The sequence below is a fragment of the Ixodes scapularis genome, unplaced genomic scaffold (assembly GCF_016920785.2).
Source record: "Ixodes scapularis isolate PalLabHiFi unplaced genomic scaffold, ASM1692078v2 PGA_scaffold3__209_contigs__length_174095766, whole genome shotgun sequence".
Taxonomy (NCBI): domain Eukaryota; kingdom Metazoa; phylum Arthropoda; class Arachnida; order Ixodida; family Ixodidae; genus Ixodes; species Ixodes scapularis.
This window is the reverse complement of record NW_024609868.1, coordinates 97,277,397-97,293,192: the sequence shown is the minus strand read 5'-3', so window position 1 is coordinate 97,293,192 and position 15,796 is coordinate 97,277,397. Positions and strand designations below refer to the sequence as shown.

At 46.6% G+C, this 15,796-nt stretch overlaps 1 pseudogene; it reads right to left on the bottom strand.

Moving 5' to 3' along the window:
- Positions 1–14,391: 14,391 nt before the first annotated feature.
- Positions 14,392–15,796, bottom strand: part of LOC121837231 — a 2,519-nt pseudogene continuing 1,114 nt past the window's right edge.

Below are 15,796 nucleotides of genomic sequence, written 5' to 3'. Positions count from 1 at the left end.
AACATCATCGCAAACCACTAAATCAACTCGGTTTAGGCATATAGAAAGCGCGTACAGCACTTTACTGCGTTTCGAAAAAAAAAAAAAACGCTCAATTCGCATTTTTGTACATCTTTGCGCCAGCTCGGTCCTGCATCGCTTCCCTCGTCGGCGTTGCGCGCCTTGGCTACGGGGAACAGGACTGCTGGCGAAAAGATGTGCTCCTATAGGAAACGCGTTGAGTGGTTGTGCGCGGCAGGTTCTGTTTAACTCTCTTCTCTTCCCGCGTGTCCAGAAGGACGCTACAACATCAGTGAGACGGAAGAGGTCTTCAACGGTCTTATCCGGGTGCTGATCCTGTTGATATCTTACAGTAAGCGCACATACGGCGTGGAAACTAAACGAAAATGGTTCAAATGGCTGTTGTGCAGGTGCGGGGCCAATGTGGGATATGGGCGCAAACCAATTGGGTTCCATCATGATAACTAAATACTTTTAGCAGTTCTTATTTCGACGAGACAGAGAGCGTACTAATGCTCTAAGCTTATGTGTTAAAGCATTTATATTGATTGTTGGACAAAGAGTGAGAACAGCAATACGGACTTTTCTATGAACCATATTGTATTATTTAAGTTAGCTCTTTTAACCTTGCCATGTCCTTCAAAGCGCGGTCCAAACCAATCCAGATTGCGGGACATGTACGGTTCAAACTGTGGAGGCTGCGGTAATCCTCCATGGTCGAGGCCACGGAGGCCTCGTTACCGCCGCAGCAAAAGCGCTGTCCGCGAAAAAAAAAAAGAAAAACGTAGTTCTAACTTTTAGCGTCTTTATCTATATTGAGAATATACAAAAAAAATAAGGAATACACATTGAAGAAATAAGAAGTTTCAATCATATTTAAAAAAAAAAAAATTTTTTTTGACGCCACATCCTTATACCCTCCCGATCTTTTTTTTTTTTTTTTTTTTTTTTTTTCTCCTTGTAGCGCCTCGGCCGTTGGCGATCGCAGCCGTGCAATCGGCCACTTCCGCTCAAGGCATAGCCCATTAGCACCCACAACAAATTCGCGGCTAAATTGAGCGATAGTTGTCTCATGAACTGTTCCCGAAGAGCTTGTTACTCTAGCGGATATCAGTGTTGAGGCGGTGGAAGTTCATCTGAAGTTGGGGGGTTCCGCAGCAGTCTGTTCCTTGGAGCAGTGACACACGCTCTCGTGACGTGGTATCACGTGCCTCGCTCCGAGGCTCTTATTGGATCGCGGGGCCGTAGCTTCCGCAGTTCGCCAAGTTATCGTGGACCGGACCCGTCATCGGTGACGTATTTCTGCTTCCACTGTCCGCATTCAGACTTGGATATATCTAGAATTTCGGGGTCCCGCAACGCCCAAACGGATGCGGAATCCTCGATTCTCGCGGACCCTACAAAAGGACTAAAGCGCGAAACACAAGTACGACGAAAACCTTCCGATCCGACGTGAGGACTGCCGGAATGACCTTGGGGGGAGAGGGTTTTCGTAGCATCGGAGAGCGCTGAAAACCCTCGCCTCCGACCGTCGTATTGCGCGGTCGGACGTCGGATCGGACGGTTTCGTCGTACATGTGTTTCCCGCTTAATAAGGGAGGCTGGCCTGTCCAGACAGGACACTTTAGAAATCTTGAGGCGACACAACTCCGACATAAAGATCGTGCAACAAACCCCTCCCGTCCGATTTTTTTTTTTTTTTTGGGGGGGGGGGGGGGGGGGGGATTTAAAGCCGCTCTGTTGTTGCGTGATAACAGAGAAAAAGCGAGGCGGGGTGGGGGTAGGTTTTCGGACGCAAAGGTGGCCATCGACACAGGCTGCTCCACCTGGAGTGCCCCTGAAAACCAATAAAAATGCGCCGGGGTGCGAGGGTACGGTTCCTACTAGGGTGCCTTCATGTGCCTCCCTAGTCCTACCAACTGTAGTCCTACTAAAGGGCTGTCCAAACAGGATACTACAAGACTCACGACTCCGGCAAATCGTGCCGCGCTCTGCCGCGATCCGCTTCCGGCCGTCGGAGGGAAATATCCTCCGTCAAATCTCCCCCTCGCTTCCTCCACGGCGGCCTTGCTCTGCTCATCACGTGGGTCCGGAGAGCCACTCACACTCTCTGTTGGCTGTCGGTCAATCGCTCAAGGCCTCCGCTCACAATACGGAACCGCGTCGGACGCCATCACGACGAAAGTGAATCTCGACAAAGAAAGCAGATCCGAGGCGGCCTTCGACGCAGGAATGTCCCAAATCCACCCAAAGCCGGACCCCCTCGGCCTTCGAGCCGAGGCGACAACGGTACGCGAGGTCGTTGGCGAGGTGAGCCACATACAGGTGGCGTGTAACGTCAGAGAAAAGTGGAGGAGGCGAGGAGAGCAGTCGTGATCGTGAAAATTTTCACGACTCCTGCAAAAATTTTTATGACTCCGACAAATCGTAAAAATAAAAGCGTCCGCTTCGATTTTCACGATTTGTCGGAATCGTGCGTTTTGTAGTGTCCTGTTTGGACACCCCTTAAAGGACAACTCCGCTCAATTCCAGGAATTTCGGGGTTTTTGGTGATTATACACTAAGGTATACTAATAAACGGCTCGACGTCGTATGTTTCTCAAGAAAGGAAATATAATTCTCGTAATCCTTCTTTACTCCTGATCACGAACCGAAACCGAAACTGCGCCCGCGCCTGGCAACATTGGCCCCGCGTCGTCATAGTCTGGGACAACCCACGTGAAAACCCACGCGGAAGTTCCAAACGCGACGCGTCTGGAACTTCCGCGTTTCGCCGATGGTGCGCTGTAAGCGCCGTCACTCGGGGTGCTTTTGTGTCACAGCACTGTCGCCCGGTCGAAACCTGCGGCTTCTGCGCGGCGCGAGAAGGTCGATGCTAAAAGCAGCAGCAAGCTGCTTGCGCGCGCGCCAGCAGAGCACGCCCATGGTCTCTTCCCCTCCTGGCGTGCGCAGTTTTTATTGTTTGTTATACGTATCGTAATTTGGTAATTAGCAGTACTTATAGCAAGACAGCGCGACATACGAGACAGAAGAACAAATTGGGACACATGACCAGTGCTGACACCCAACTGAAGGCTGCTACTACAAATATTTACAGTATAATATATGAGCACATCCATACGTCCACTCCCCACAGCTCGTCCATTAACCTCTCTTGCTCTTCAGGCTCGTATGCCTCGCTGTGAATGCCATAATGCAGGCCTACTAACTATCGCACTCAGCAAACATTTTTGTTAATTGTAGTGACTTGAGCCTTGAACAATACGTCACGCTGTGCAGATTCTGCTCCGATCTGTCCAGCGCACCCATTAATGATCGCTTTCTGTATCGGATGCCCAGCGATATCTCTTCAGCGCTGTCATTACTTATCGCTTGGTGTATCGCAAGGGCGAAATGAAAGTTGAAACATTTCGTGCACAGAAGTCCCGTTGTACTTGATGACGAATCACCGGAACCACGCGAAGGCTCCGGTGAACAACGTGGCACAGGCGGTTTCTGTGAAATAGTGAAGCGTCCTAGACGGGAAATAAAATTCGTTTATTAACATCACCATACTCTTTATGAAAAAAAAATAATAATAATAAAGCTGCAATAGATTGACGCGGATGCCTCGGTTTTTATAAGCAATGCGCGTGTTTTTGTGCGACGTTATACGTCGATTCTTATAAAAAGCGACGAATTTCTCGCTGGCGCTCTGTTTGGTAACCACCCATATGCCCAGGCGTATCGATTCCGGAGCGGAATAAATTCATCATTCTGTAACTGTAGCCGCGAGGGTCGAGCACGTCTTCCCGCACCGTCACACCCCGGCGCATTTTCATTAGTTCTCAGCGGCCCTCCAGGTGGAGCAGCCTATGTCGAAGGCCACGCGCTCCGGCGTTCGGGTTTGCTGACTGTACGTGACTTTACCGGTGGCGTATTCTCTACTATGGATGGATGGATGGATGGATGAATCCAGCTGAGCCCTCTAGATCGGGCGGTAGCTTACGCCACCTCGCCATTTTGTTTTACCATTTAAGCTTAGAATATTTAAATGTAAACCTACAGGGTGTCACAAAAGAAAATTTACACGGTCTTTTTTACCGCAAAAATAAACTAGACATCGCCAAACGCTCATTCTCCGCCCAAAGGTAGAGCTAGAGGTCACAACCAGATGCCAAAGTTTCAGCCCGATCCGATAAGTTAATCAAAATCTATAAGTGATTTTCTGAAAATTTCAACGGGAAAATGGAGCCCATTTTTGCCCGTTTTCGGTTTCCGGTGCCCATAGAGCCCCATGTGTTTGAAAACTACGTCGGCCACCATTTTCCCATTGAAATTTTCAGAAAATCACTAATAACTTTTGATTGCGTTATCGTATCGGGCTGAAACTTTGGCATCTGGTTGTGACCTCTAGCTCTACCTTTGGGCGGAAAATGAGCGTTCGGCGATGCTTAGTTTATTTTTGCGGTAAAAAAGACCGTGTAAATTTTCTTTTGTGACACCCTGTATATTCACTCCGCACTGAAAAAAAAGTGAGGCTATAAAACCCCCTTGCCATTAGTTAATAAGAAAATACCTAGTTTTCTGTCGCTTTCTGCCACCATTCACTTAATCTTTGCTTGGTAATCTCTACTGTCTTGAAACCCACTTTTCCTTCGCTGTCTCTGAAACCCAATGACTTTATTAAATCTATGTTGTCTTCGTTAGGCATAGGGTGAAGCCCTTTACAGTAGATTATCAAGTGCTCAGCCGTCTCGTCCTCCTCTCCACAAGGAGTGCACACTGTATCAATTTCCTGGTACTTCACTCTGTATGTTCTTGTTCGCAGAACACCCGTCCTCGCCTCAAACAGCAATGAGCTTCCCCTAGAATTGTCATAAATGCTTTCTTTGGCAATAACTGTTTTGTTTATTCTATAGCTTTCCAGAGCCGTCTTTGTCTACATTCCCTCTAGCCACCGATCTCTTTTTGTCGCCTTAACTTTCTTCTTAACTGAGACCTGCTCTTCCGGCCGTAACTCCACTATAGCCTAAAAACTTTCCTCTTCATTTCTTAGTGCGCTGTCTCCACTTTGTGTCTATACTCCTCATGTATAAATAGCTGAACACTAGGGATGGGCGAATATTCGGTTATTACTAATAGCCAATCGGATTATGTTCTATTCGGCATTCGCTCCGAATCGAATTTACATATTCGACAATATCGAATTATTTGACAATATCGAATTATTCGGCAATATAGAATTATTCGACAATATCGAATTACTCGGCAATATAGAATTTCATTTCATTTCATTTATTATTCCCTCAGGGCCCGAAGGCATTACAGAGGGGAGTGGGCGGTCGACAGATAAAAATAACATAGTTGAACGAGGCAAAAATAGAAAAAAAAAAAACACACACACACAGCAAAAACACGCGCTACGCATCATCTGTTAAAAAGTTGGTAATAGCATTTTTAAAATAAACAGTGTTAGTTATTGAGACTATATGTGCGGGAAGGCGATTCGACCTTTCTAAATACAGTCAAACCCGGCTATATCGAACCCGTTTACATCGCATTATTCTTTATATCGAACAATTTTTGTGCACAGTAATGTTACAGTGGTAACATATCGCAAAAACTGTGGTTGCATCGAACAAAAATAGCAGCCGCTACCGACATGTCGAACTGCCAAGAGCGCCGTTTTGCCCTGCAAGCTGGCCTTCACCCAACGCGAGCGGCTGCATTGGGGGAAAGCCAGCTTGCAAAACACGCTGACGTTTTGTTTTTTTTTTTTTTTTTTTTGGTTTCGTTGGTTGTTTTGAAGAAAATAAAATATATCGTTTTGCGGAGAGAGCAGAGAGAGCGGAGAAAGGGTGCTCCGTGCTCCCTCTCCCCGCTCCGTCCGCAAAAGAGAATATTATTTTTTCTTCCAAATTGACGCGGCCGCTCAGAGGAGAGAAAAAAAAAAAAAAAAAAGCCAATTTGCTTTGTTACTTGGCTTCCCCCAATGCGGCCAATAGTTTTAGGGGAAAGCCAACTTGCAGAGCAAAACGGCGCTCTGCAGGAAAAGGTGCTCCCGTTGGACGTAAGGCCTTAGTTGGACGTGCTCCGTGCTCTCGGCATAGTTCGGCGCTAATGCGCGAATATAGAAGGCAGCGGCCTCAGCATTTTGGAGTCCGTCGATAGCGTAGAAAAATATGGTTATCGCGGATGCAATGAAGAAAAAGCAGCAGAAGATGCAAGACTACATCATTGTGTAATATTTCAGCAGAAAGTGGATTTTCGAGAGTCAAATTCATTAAAACTTTTATATCGAATTACCCGCTATATCGAACTGTTATACTTTTTTTGCAAGTTCGATATAAACGGATTTACTTGCTCTGGCTTGGATTTACGGCCAGGTGGCGCAAGCTTTCGACCGTTTCGATCATTTCGTGCTCCCGAACTCAATACACTTGAAATTAACAATTACAGTATACACCAACTCATGTTTACAAAGAAACCGGAGCGCCCCTAGCGGACGCCACCGGCGCCGCGCATGCGCGGTGGACAGTGGGCAAGAAGCCCGCCGTCGCCCATAAACAAGCCATTGAATTGCGTTGTTTTCGGCGTCGGTGGGAGTCCCCGTGCTCTTTTTCGAGTTGGAATTGTTGATTCTACGTTCTCCTAAAAGTGTCTGACTACTTGCGCGGCTTCAGCAAAATTAACGAGGCAAAACTTTGCTTGAATAATGTGACTTGCGGCGATTCATGGACGCCGCAAGAATGGGCGCTAAAGCCTGACTCGCACGATGAGATTCTGCTCGCTATTTTCAGTCGCGACGTCGCTCGGGCTTCAAAAGCGTGGACCGTAGCTGAGATGGTCGACGTCGATACTGAAAATCTCAAGTAGAATCGGGCATTATAAATCGGTGATGGCCACTGGTAACAATAATCCACATCTTCTTGTATCTACTGTTTACATTTCTTACCCCAACCAACCTTCAAGAGTGTTTTGAGGCCTACACTTAGTTCTTATCGCAATTACCGGGTCAACGTTTGGTTGACGGGCCGCTGTTGTTTGAACGAGCTGACGACAAAAAGCAGACAAGTTTGAAAGAGCAGACGACAGAGTGCGGGCAAGAAGCACCGCGTCCCGCGTCAACAAACCATTGGAATGTCACGTTGTCGGCGTCTGTGTGAGTCTGCATACTGTTTTTCGCATATGAATTGTATATTCTACGTCCTCATAGCAATGTCTTACCACTTTAATTGCCTGAGCGAAATTATCAAGGTTCGTTACACCGCTAAACTTTGCATAAATAATTTGACGTGCGGCGATTAATTCGCGTGAACGGTGCAGAATGGACGCCGAAACCATGATATTTTCGGTCGCGACGTCGCTCGTGCTGCAAAAGTGTAGAAGGTAGCGACGATGATCGACGTCGATACTGAAATTAGGAAGCGAGAACAGACCAAGCGTAACAAGTTGGTGATGGCCACTGGTATCAATGATCAACATCTTGTATCTACTTTTTACACCAAGCCTACATAAGTCTTTTGAGGCCTGCAATTACTTCTTAGTGCAATCACCGGGTCAAAGTTTGGTCTACGGGCCGCTTTTGTTTGAACGAGCAGACGACAAAAAAGCAGGCTCGAAAGAGCAGACGAAAGTTCGAACGATCATGCGGCCCTTGTGAATTTGAAGACGCACTGAACCCGCGGGTGGCCCGGACAACTTGGCGGTTTTCTCTCCTTCATGTTGGAACAAAACAGACACATCTGCCGACCACAAAGTATTGCCCGCACAAGCAATCGTAGTTCGACAGCGTCTGGTTTACCCTTTTCACGGCTACTATCCACGTACTCGGACGAACGGAGCGGGAAGAAACACATGAAAACTGATCTTCAAACCTTTCCAGACTCCTTTGGTACAGTCCCTGTCGCAGCATTTTGACGAGAACGCAGGTTTTTTGTCTGGTTTATCCGAAAAGAACGCAAGAATCCATGTCCCGCACGGCGACTTCTGCCCACCGCCCCAGACCGGAAGTGTGACCGACGCGCCACCACCGCGGCGTGACGTAGGAGAGTTGAGTTCGTATATATCTAATACCAAAGAGAGGGCAAATATGAAACTATAGTTTAAACATATCTTGTGGTATTTTTTATTGTTCTATTCGAACTATTCAATTCGAAATTATTCGACCAAAATCACTATTCGCTTCGAATTCGATTCGGATCCAAAATCCTCTATTCGCCCATGCCTACTGAAAACCTTTCGTGTCCATTGCTCCCCAACCATTTTCCTCAACCGATCCTCAAATTCTATCTTGCTCACAGCTTCCCAGCCCTCAAATGACGCCCATCCTATGTCTCCTTGTACTCCCTGGTTTGGCGTTTTGTAATGTGCCCCCCAAAGCCAGCCTACCTACTCCACGCTGTTTTATTTCTATTCTTGCATGCACATCGGATTTCATGCCTAGCACTGTGTTTCCAAAAGTTAAGCCAGGCACCGTGACCCCCTTTCCATATCTCTCTCACCACCCCATACCTGTTTTAATTCCAAAGTGCTCTATTTTTTATTACAGCTGCATTTCTGTTGCCCTTACCTATTATATACGTTTCATGCTCACTGATATATTCTGCACCATCACATATCCATACTCCTAGATACTTGTACTTACTAGCTCTCTCAACTGTAATATTCTGTCTCTTCAGCCTCTCAACTTCATCATTGTTAAAAATCATGACTGCTGATTTTTCACTACTGAATTCTAAACCTAATTCCTCTCCATCAATACCACAGATGCTTATTATATCCTGCAACTCTGTCCTGTTGTTAGCCGAATTAGTGCGATATCATCCGTATACATCAATCCCGGTAAGGATTGCTGAATTTTTTGGCCTAGCTTACTGTACGAAAGGTCGAATCCAAGCCCACTCTCCTCTAGTCTATCCTCGAATCCTCTCAGATACAACATAAACAGCAAAGGTGATAACGGGCACCCCTACCTAAGGCCTCGTCTTATCTCTATTTTCCCCGTTGCCTTTCCTTCCCATGTTATAATCACCTTATTATTTTTGTAAATGTTCTTTAATATTGCTGTTAGTTCTTCATCTAGGTTTAAGCTCTGCACTATGTCCCACAGGTCCCTTTGGTTCACATTGTCATAGGCACCGATATCCAGAAATGCCAGCCAGAGCCGTCTGTTTTCTTTTCGCGCTATTTCTATCGACCAACACATTATTTACAAACAAACTCGCGTTTGCCCATCAGGCGAGGGCACTGCGCGAGCGCAGAAACCAGATTCGGCCTAGGCAAATCACCTGCGCATGCCCAGTGTCGACAGCAGCGCCACCGCAGCGGCGTGACGTCAGAGAGTTGAGTTGGTCTATACACTGTGTTAGAGAAAATATATTGTCCTCCAACCTCCTTTGTTCCCGAAACCCGTTCTATAACTCGCCCAGTATGCCCTCGCAATCTACCCGTTCCTCCCAGTCTGTTCTTTATAATCTGCATTACCAACCTGTAAATAACTGGTGTCATGGTTATGGGACGATAATTCCTAATATCAGACTTATATCCCTTTCCCTTATATATAATTCTCATCCTACTAAGCCTCCATTCATCTGGAATATTTCCTTTTGTTATCATAGTGCTCATTACCTCCCTTAGTTTTGCCTTAGATTTAGGACCCAAATTCTTAACCAGATTGATTGGGATACCATCTGTGCCTGTCGACGTGCCACTAGGGACTCTTCGTTCCGCATTTTCCCATTATCTTTGTCCAAAATCCGCGATGTCACAAGCTGGACTGCTACTTCCTTCGGTTCTCCTATCTTCCACATGTACCCGTTCCCGAAATTTCTCCTCCATCACTGCTCCTATATGTCGTATCGCATCATCTCCCTCTAATTGATCTCCCTGATGCAGGAGTCAGAACCTCTGTCTAGCTTGCGTCGTTTCACCGAGTTCAACTGCTCCCAAAACTTCTTGGCTGCGTTTCTATCTTTCTTGCTTACATTACTCATTCATTCCTCACCCTTTCTCTGAATTTTCGCATGGATCAAACTGGATGCCTTTCGGCGACATGTTATAAAAGTGTCCCATTTTCTTTTTACTTCCGTTTCTGACTCCCCACTACGCTTGAAATGCCTGTGTTCTCTAGAGGCTTCCTGACGTTTTTGTATCGCATTCGCTTGCTTCACTTCTTTGTCCCACTAGCTTTTTGGTCTATGTCCTTGCTTTCCCTTTAGTTTACTCTGATCTTTGACTAGTTCCAGAGCAAAAAGCCTAGTTAGGCTCTCATAAGTCCAATCTGTATAGCGTTGCCTTGAAGCTGCTTCCTCTATTCTTTCAGCAACTATTTCCAACTCTTTGTTGCTGCAGAAAGTTTGCTTTGAATTATGTTGTCTAGTTTCAGCATTTGCTTCTCTGGCAAAATTCAGCTTAATGCGTTTGTGATCACTATCAAGACTTTTGGAACCTGCTTCACCTATTTTCATTACTTGTAACTTACCGTATATTTTGTGCGACATGAGTACGCAATCTATAGTTGAATGTAGATTGCCAGTGTCTCAGGTTATGTGCCGGTCACACTTCTGACTGGTATTACATAAAACTAAGTCATGTTTTTCTACCAGATCTAGCAATATGCTTCCAGTTGAGTCCGTATACCTATCCAGACCCTCGATATGGGCATTCATGTCTCCCATAATAATCATTTCAGAGCCTTCCACTAGCTCACTAATGTCTCTTGATATGCAATCAATCATTTTTCTGTTTTCCTCTTTTGCACCTGTCACTGTCCATAAGTAAACAACTCCAAGGACTGTTAATTCTCCAGCGACTTTTCCTTTCAGCCACAAATGTTCGGCGCACACCTTTTTGATCCTTTGAAAGTTCATGTTCTTCTTAATAAATGCTGCAATTCCATCTCCCTTCCTCGTTCCCTCCATTCTGTTGCATTCTTCCCACACATAGTCCAGGTTGCAAGGTGGCTGCTCCATGTCTCTGAGATGTGTTTGCACAAACCCATACACCACTAAATCCTCCTTTCTTAGTTGCTCCTCTACCTCTTCCCATTTTAACCTATTTCTACCACCCTGCATGTTGATATATCCAATGTCTGATTGTGCTGTTTGTTTAATTTATACCTGTTCTTACGTTTTCTCCTCTTTTTAACCCTGGGTGCCTCTCCTGACTTTGTTGGGTTTTCAGTTACTTCAGTCAGTGCCCCCAGGGCCCTCGGTCCCCCGTATGACTTGGGCGGACATCGCCACCCCGCGGCGAGCGACGAAGTTAGCGCAATTACACTCGTACTGCTGGGAAGCGAGTCGAATGAGACGGCCGGAGAAGCCTTCGCGCGCGCGCTTCGGGATCTCGGAGGCTATGGTTTTATCATGGATTTACTTTTGGTGAATTCGAATGGTCGCCTCTCTCCTCTGACCTGGATTCAGCAGAGCGCCCCCTCCTCGCCGCCAGAGCTACTCGGGATCCTTTTCAGCCGATCACAACTGCTGGGTTCAGAGCGCTCCGAGATTCTCAGATTTACGTCACGGAAGTAAAACTTCTAATATTGGTAATACAATAAAAAAAAATAAAAAAAAAACATTACAGCGTACGTTGGACGATTGTGCAAAACCTACGTTCGCAACGTGATGAAATAACGGTTGTGACGTAAATTATTCTACACAACGGCATGTAAAAAAAACAGCAGTATACGAATTGATTTTTGCAGAACGGAACGAAAGCGAACACTTGGAAAGAGTCGTCAACTCATCGCGTTTTCGACAGTGAACGTGCTGAGATAGCGGGCATGCGTACGGCAGAGCAGGCAAATACAAAATAGCTAATAAACCACATTTTTCTCACGGCGAAATGTCGTGCAAGCAGGATATAGCATATCTCGCCATGTGACACAAATCACGGTGCATTATATTCGGCTCTCCCTTTATTTTACAACACAAACCTTTGGACGCACTTTTACCAAACCTGAAAATTTCTTGAAGTGACCACAAAGCCCGGTACAAGAGCGGTGAGCTCTACGAGCTGTCTCTTCGTCGGTTAGGCTTAGCCGACTCACCGCCGTGAGATGAACAATCTTGGATAAGCACTGCGAATACTTCACATTTCGACAATTCCTGTTACGGAATTGAATCCTCGCACCGTCGGATGCACAATCTTTTTGTAGAACCACATATCAATCGCTGTCATGGCGGACCCAGCAGATCACCACAGACCACTGCCGGCCATCGTCAACAAAACCACGTGATCCCCGTCGGAGTACCACGTGACGCCTGCGCCGCTCCGCACTCCGGCGGCTAGAGACGGGGTGCTAGGGAGCGCTCTGAGAGGGAGTGGCGCCCTCGGAAAAAACCAGCCGATCAGGCCACCGCACTCTCTTTCAACCACCCGATCTCGCGCGCCCTGGAAAGAGCGCTCGAGAGCGCGCAAAAAGAACCAAGCGAATTCGCCATTTGTTAGAGTTAGACTATGTATGCTATTGCTCAGCAGAACACAACACCAGCTCAAATGCATAAATACTAACCTTATTAGGTTATGTCCTTACAACAGAGTGTACAAAAAAGTGAGAGCCATTTACAACTCCCTGTAGCACCGAATTAGAGCGCAGCTCTCGAGGAGGAGGAGGGAAGGGTACTGAGGGTCACGTGTTCTCGGGGGGTCACGTGACGTCGGGGGTGGGGTCACGTGACCTGGGGGAGGGGTCACGTGACCGGTCCACATGGGGGTCCCGTGACCCCCCACGTGACCTCGGGGAGGGGGGTCACGTGACCTGGGGAGGGGGGGGTCAGGTCACGTGACCCTCCAGATAAATTTTTCCGCTAGATTTAGCGGGGAAACTTTTCCGCTAGATTTAACGGGGAAATTTTTCTGCTAGATTTAGCGGGGAAATTTTTCTGCTAGATTTAGCGGGGAATTTCTTCCGCTAAATTTAGCGGGGAAATTTTTCCGCTAGATTTAGTTGGAAAATTTTTCTGCTAGATTTAGCGGGGAACTTTTACCGCTAAATTTAGTGGGAAAATTTTTTCGCTAGATATAGCGGGGAAAATTTTCCGCTAGATTTAGCGGGGAAATTTTCCCGCTAAATTTAACGGGGAGATTTTTCCGTTAGATTTAGCGGGGAAATTTTTCCGTTAGATTTAGTGGGGAAAATTTTCCGTTAGATTTAGCGGGGAAAATTTTCCGCTAGATCTTGCGGGGCAATATTTCCGCTTGATTTAGCGGGCAATTTACCCATAATGCACCGCGCGGTTACGCCGACGGCGACGGCGACGCCGCTCAAGCTGGAAACGGGCGCCTAAGAGCTGCGCTCTAAAAGGTTGGCAGGTGCCGCACACTTTCCTACAACCTAGTGGTGCACAGAAACGTTAAGCGCGATCCAAACCAACGCGTTTTTGGGCGCTTCCCGGGACTTACGTATTTCGTGACATTTTTGCTGTTTCCGTGCGCCAGACGGCGAAGAAATGCGGAGCCGAACTGGTGTCCTCCACCGATTGGGCGGGAGGGGACATGGGAGAGGAGCGCCCTATGTCACAGCGCGTGCGCGTTCAAAAAAGTTGAAATTACCCAACTTTCTTATGCGCGCCCGGAAGGCGCAAGGAATCAGCGCGACGTCACGAAATACGCAATTTCCGGGAATCGCGCGATCTACACGCGCACAAAAACACGTCGGTTGGGATCGCGCTCCCGTTTCCGGCTTGAGCGGCATTGCAATCGGCGTAGCAGCGCGTTGCATTATGGGACGTTTCCCATAATGACGTCACGAGAGAAGGAAGGGAGGAGGAGGAGGGGCATACCCTCCTTTCCGTACTTTCCCCCCTCCTCCTCCTCAAGAGTTGCGCTCCAAATCGGCAATACAGGGAGTTGTAAACGTCTCATTTTTTAGAGCGCAGCTCTTAGGCGGCCGTTTCCGGCTTGAGCGGCGTCGGCGTAACCGCGGGGTGCATTATGGGACATTTCTTATCATGACGTCACACGTGGCGTCACGAGGGTCACCAGTGACGTCACCGTGCGTTGCATTATGAGTAAATTTCCTCGCGAAACTTAGCGGAAAATATTCCCCGCTAGATTTAGCGGATAGAAATCACACGCTAAATTTAGCGAAAAAAAATTCCCCGCTAAATTTAGTGGAAAAATTCTCCGCTATATTTAGCGAAAAACTTTCCCCGCAAAATTTAGCGGGAAATGTTTCCCGCTAAATTCAGCAAGAAAAATTCCCTAAATTTAGCGGAAAAAATTCCCCGCTAAATTTGAAGGCAAATTTTCTCCGCTAAATTTAGCGGGAAAATTTTCCCGCTAAATTTAGTGGGAAATTTCGCGAAAATTTTCCGCTAAAAGGGAAACGAGCAGGAGAGGAGGAGGGGATGGTACGGATAAAGAGGAGTACCTCACTCTACTCCTCCTCAAGAATAGAGGGGATTGCAAACGCCTTTCATTTTTTTCTCTTTTCTTTCCCAGTTGTCTTAGTAGCTTCTCCCTTTTGGGGTTTTCTTTAGCCCAAGCGTCGCCCGGGCCTGGCTCGCGACCCTTGCATGCATCTTTTCACTTTTTCCCCATCTACATTTGTGCCTCCTGCGTCGATACACAAATTGCGCAAGACGCAACACTCAAGAATGAACTGTATGGCCTTGTTGACGCCCCAGAATTCAAGGTATAAAAGCTGTCTAAAGCCTCCCTTCAGTAGCCCAAAGGCATTTTCTATTCGGACACGCGTCCGGCTCAGCTTTAGGTTGTAATTCACCTCGTCGGGAGTGAGTTAGCCGTAGTTCCTAAATAGGTTTAGGGGGTACTCCCTTAGGGGGTACGCTGCATCTCCTACTACACGATACTTGTCACCCTCACAGATTTGGGGCAGGTCATTGAAGACAAAGGACCGCCTGAACGCCTGTGCGTCAGGTGTTCTCCCCGTGTGTCCAAGAAACGACATCAGGGAACTTGCGATCAGAATCACAAATTGCTTGCATGCTACAGGACTTCTCCTATCTGTTCGTATACGTGGATGGAATTCTATGTGCGGGGCCTCTGGTGTCCATATAGGTAATATAGGTGCCATCCACACAGCCCAAAACATGAGTGAAGCCTGAGATCTGAAATTAATTTGTGATCAGTATTTTTGCATTACTCCTTTCGTAAGTGACATGCTCCACTAAAGCTCTGCTTAAAAACGAAATCTTGTAAAATAGGAGAGTAAGGGAGAAAAAAAAAGTTAAAAAGTAAAAATTCAAAAACAAAATGTTTCTGGAAGATGATCGAGTGAAATGAGAACAGGTGCAAAATTCTAACGTTACCTTTTCGAATTTCGCACTAGCTGCAACCTTAGCTTGTGCAGAGATTGGAAAATGAATGACGTCGGTACTAATGCTTTCTAAAAAAGCTTGCCACCAGCTCGACGATGTCATGAGTATTTTTTGTAATTCCAAATATCACTGCGACGGCTCGCTCGCTTATTTAGTTTCCGACAAACCTGAAAAAAAAAATCGCCTGTCATATTTAAAGCTTAGATTGATAGCTATCTTCCGACCTAACGTACTCACCAAAGGAAGGAAAGCACATGTTCCTCAGCGGTCTTCCGGGGGTAGGGACCATGGCCACGAGGCTAAACTCTGATTTCTCATAGTCAGCTATCACTTCGTAGCACACGTTCCGGGCTATCTAAAAATGCTTTCAAAACTGGAAAAAAAATTACCCATTATAGTGTAGAAGGGTGTGTACTTGGGCTAGTTGGTTATTCATGATTATTATCATATCATTATTCATTATTTAGCGCTCTGTGGTGTTCGTCATTCTTCAACTTGTCCGTCGTTTTTTAGCGCTTTTACCTCCTACC